Source organism: Dreissena polymorpha, chromosome 8 (assembly GCF_020536995.1).
Source record: "Dreissena polymorpha isolate Duluth1 chromosome 8, UMN_Dpol_1.0, whole genome shotgun sequence".
Taxonomy (NCBI): Eukaryota; Metazoa; Mollusca; class Bivalvia; order Myida; family Dreissenidae; genus Dreissena; species Dreissena polymorpha.
The window spans coordinates 56,164,473-56,169,349 of NC_068362.1; positions in this window are offsets into that span (position 1 = coordinate 56,164,473).

Genomic DNA, 4,877 nt, shown 5'->3' on the forward strand with positions numbered 1-4,877 from the left:
AATTCTCCTTCTACTTCTCTTTCTAATATTGCTAGCGATGCTTCATAATTTATTTTTAAATGTATCATTTTGTTAAAACAGGAAAGAACTGTTATATATATATTTTCTTAAAGGGATCTTTTCACGCTTTGGTAAATTGACAAAATTGAAAAAAGTTGTTTCAGATTCGTAAGTTTTCGTTTTAGTTATGATATTTGTGAGGAAACAGTAATACTGAACATTAACCATGCTCTAATATAGCCATTATATGCATCTTTTGACGATTTTAAAACCTAAAAATTATAAAGCGTTGCAACGCGAAACGATTGAATAATTTGGAGAGTTCTGTTTTTGTCGTTAAATTTTGTGAAACTACGAAGATTGCTTATATAAGGTATAAAATACGTCGAGAATGTGTACTCGGCGGAATAGCTCAGTAGGCTTAAGCGTTTATACTACAGGACTCTGCCAGGACTCCAGGGGTCACTGGTTCGAACCCTGCTCCGGGCAATGTACATTTCCTTTTTTTTATTTTTTTTTCTTGATTTTTTACTGGAGCTTTTATGATCCAATGTTTACATTTATCAATATAAAGCATTTAATGAATAAGTTAAAAAAAATGCCAAAATCTGTGAAAAGGCCCCTTTAAAGGTGTAAAGAATCTAAACTTTTCTGCGATTAAAGTTTTATTTAACTGGATTAGTATAGGCCACATAACAGACGCTATTGTACTGATTTGTACTAAACAACATTTTGTCATAATCAACAGTTTTAACATGCCGCAGTTTCCTTGGAAGTTGACCATTGATTGGAGTTATGTATAAAACATTAACAAGGTATTTGTTGACAGTTTGTCCTGTCACAATTATATATTAGTTGAGCCAAACGTGTGATAAAGATCCCTTTTGGGGTGGCGATAAATACTATTTATATTGTTCAACAGTGGGAGACTGAGAAAACATATGTGACAATTAATTTGTCTACTTTGCCTGCTTCTTCTTTATATATTTTTCTTGCTAATCGTTTAAGTTTAGTTTTAGTTAAGTAGGTATATCAATTTACATTTTTTGATAGATATTTATTTGGATAGTAATAGTATGTTTTATTTGACTTGACATCATTGAACCGGTTTATTCATTGATAAGATCGGGATCTCCACAGGTGTTTAATCTCGATTGTTAGGTGGGGAGAAGGGTCCGAATGATAATGTTGTCGTCGGCTTACGAATCACATTTCACAAGTTTTAGACAAATATGCATACGTTATAAACCTAATTTAAGTATTACATAGATAATTACTTATCTTTATTTTGATGAACTACGTTTAAGGTATAAAACTATAATTATCTATGTGTTGTGTGCCGCATACATACCATCTTGCTTTTTTAAATTTGATCACAACGGTCCGAAGTCATAAACATTCATTATGCATGGTTGCTAAAGCACAGTGTATACTAACTAACCTATGTTTATTGTTGTTTGCTAGGGTTATTATTATTATGTTTTATTTTTTTTTATTTTTGGGGGGGGGGGTGGGAGGGCTTTTATAGAAGATTTCAACTAGTCCTTCAATTAACGAAAAAAAATATTGGTATAGGAAATATAAAAGAGTAATAGACAGCTTCATTCATGCTGTTCTATTATGGTGTTTTAACGCATATAATTATGTATGGTTGATGAAGCACATTGTATGCTACCGATGTTTATTGTTGTTTGATGATGATGTTAAGTTGGTGTTGCTGTTGTTGTTAATGATGATGATGAGGAGGAGGAGGAGGAGGAGGAGGAGGAGGAAGAAGAAGAAGAAGATGATGATGATGATGATGATGATGATGGTGGTGGTGGTAGTAGTGACGACGACGACGATGATGATGATTTTGATTATGATAATGAGATTTAAATTAAATTAATGCGCAAAGATTTTTCTTTTTAGCGGCCAAATGCAGATATCTGCGCTCGGCCGCTGTAAGGGTTATGTAATATTTGCAATCTACATAGGAGTCAATAGCAGATACCAAGCACCATATGCTTATGAGAAACAAAAGCAAAATATGGGCAATCGCTGAAATCTCGAATATGACTTAATCATTTTATTAAATGAAAACCGGTAACTATTTTAAACGGTTATTATATTGCAACAACTTAGCGGTGTTTATCCAAAAGACCATTGTTATAATTACAGGGACGTCAATAGGCCAAACTATTCAGGAAATATGATTTGAGTCGTCAAGGATAGATTTTGAGATCAATGTACGTCCGATGAGATTTAAAGGGAGTTGGAGGCGTAGGGACAGATTCGTTCGAGTACGCGATCACTTGAGAACAAATTATGTTGAAGCTTTATCGGAATTCCGGAAATTTGCGATCGGTACCGATTTTTCCTGGTTCTTTTTCATTGATTCTGATAAGTTAGCGGCCGGCACGGACATGAATATTAATGACGAAAACCTCTTCGCTACTTTCCGAAAATCTTCGACATGTTGCAAATATCCGTAATATTCCGCATTGTACTCACCAGAAATTGCAACTAGAAAGACTACAATAAATCAATTAGCTACGGCTCGGGCGGGGATTTACCTTTTATTCCTGTAAGGGACCTAATGCCCCAGACTACCGGCTATTTTTTTCCGGAATTCGAACTTGATACACTTGATATCCCTGAATTAAATATTTATATCCGCAATTTTGATCTCTAGAGTGCTGACTGTTAGTATTGTATTTGACTGGAATGACTGTCGATTATGTGTTTTTAAGATTAAAACAAGCTTACGAAGAACTTTGTGTTTGCTTTTTTGTACGCTTTCTTTTTAAAAATGTATTGTCCGCCACGGACGCAACAATTGACCAAATGTACCAGATTGTGGTCTCTTTAAAGTGCTATGTTTTTACTGCCGTGATATCTTTAACAAACTACACATTATTGATCGTGGACGTTTTATACTCTTATTGAATTTGTTTCCCCAAAATATGCTCTTCTATTAGTAGATGTTTAGGTGACGATGTTCTAATTATAGATCTTACACGGCCAAGAAACACTAGATAGGTCTTTGCAAAGAGAGCTGTTGGATATCGTGAATGCGTTCAATGTGGCCTGTTTATTTCAGAAAGCTATGTGCAATGTTTTATGGGGATTTCTATCAAATTGCCAATTGCAAAATTTGATTTAATTCATTCGGACCTACAAGCGGGAAACTTCTTCATTAAAATTCAATGGGCTTTTAAGAAGTTCGTTGAAAGGCCAAATTTGACGTAAACAGCAACGCCGAAAAAATTGCTACTCAGTCTTATTTATCACTTTTTTTGTAAGATTTACCAGTAGACGTTCTTCAGTGAAATTAAGCAAACACACAGTGCCGACAAATATGGAAGGGTATTTAGGTAAAAATTACATCCTTCTTTGTGACTGTGTCATGATTCTTGATGGTACTTTCAATTAGTATGTAGACACCTGTTCATGCTTGATGACACTTACATCTTGCCTGATGTCCAATGTCTATTTACATTCTGCTTAATGGTATCATGCATGTGTACAGATGCAACATTCTTGTTCGTTAATTGCATGCTGCATATGTGTATGTTGGTTTGTGCAGAGAGACTTGTGCAATAGGCGCAGTGCATAATGAAATCAAATATTAATGCGTTTAATAAATTAACGCGATGGTAAGATGTGAGTTTCACCCAAGCACAAAGCAACATACTATCATGCATGATACAATGATGTCAATTGACAGTCATTCCGAAATGCTACGGAGGACTACGGAAATTTACGGCGTATAAGGGAAATTTTATGTTATAGGAGAAGTTGCGCACCTTTGTAAGATATTTGCTACTGAACCGAAATTAACCGCGTGTTTGTAGACTTAACTTTTTTTTGGTTAATGACTAACCATAATTTTTGTACAGTAATTTACCTTCAATAACCAAAGAAAGTATATGGATATATTTCAATATATGCTACTAATGCATGTATGCAGAGCTCCAGATAAGACGCTTAAAGTCGTAAAAAATTGAATTAAATTTAGTAAAAAAGTAGACTTAAATTCTGTGCGTACGGTTACACATTGGAAAAATAAAATAAGAATTCAAAATGTGTGATCATGCGTAAAACTCAATATCAATGCATATAATGTAAACATTTTATCAATGAGTTCCCACTCGTCTAGGCCCTCATTACAATTATGAAATCAACAGCACTTTAACGTTATTATGAATAACAGACCATCTTTACAACAGTCGAAAAGCCGAACGTTTTCCATTATCTGGTCCTTTTATCGCAAAAAGTCTGCTGTAACCCGGCAATTGTCATTAGCTCTTCTTAGACTATAAACCTAAATGCGGATGTGCCAAAAATTATATTTACCTGAAAAAAAGAATTAATAATAGACTTTAAGGCTGGATTATTATAGAGTGTAAACCAAGATTTTGCTGAAAAAGTTATCTGGAACTTTGCATGTATGTTGAGAGGAAATCGATTACATAATTTCAAATTTACTAGAGTACTTTTATATTGCACCACATAAAATGCTTTAAAACTATAATATTGAAGTGCACATATAAACTTTATTATAGATGGGTAGGTATTTCGTGTCAATCTCTTTCACATATGAAAGAGCTGTTGGTCATGCTGCTTTAAGTACATATAGATGCATGACACAATTAAGATTAAGCAAAATAAAACACTAGGTATTTGCCAAGAGTCAAATATATACGAGCAGTAAGAGCGTAATCGTGCACAGCGAGACTTACTCATGTAGAATTGAAACTCTTATTGCTTTCTTTCGAAATAATTTCATGTGTCCGATCTAATATGCAATATGCCCGGTGTTTTTTTTGCGGATTAATGTTCCGTTTTAGATCCATAATTAACGAATGCCTCAATATTTTAAAAATTAACACCGG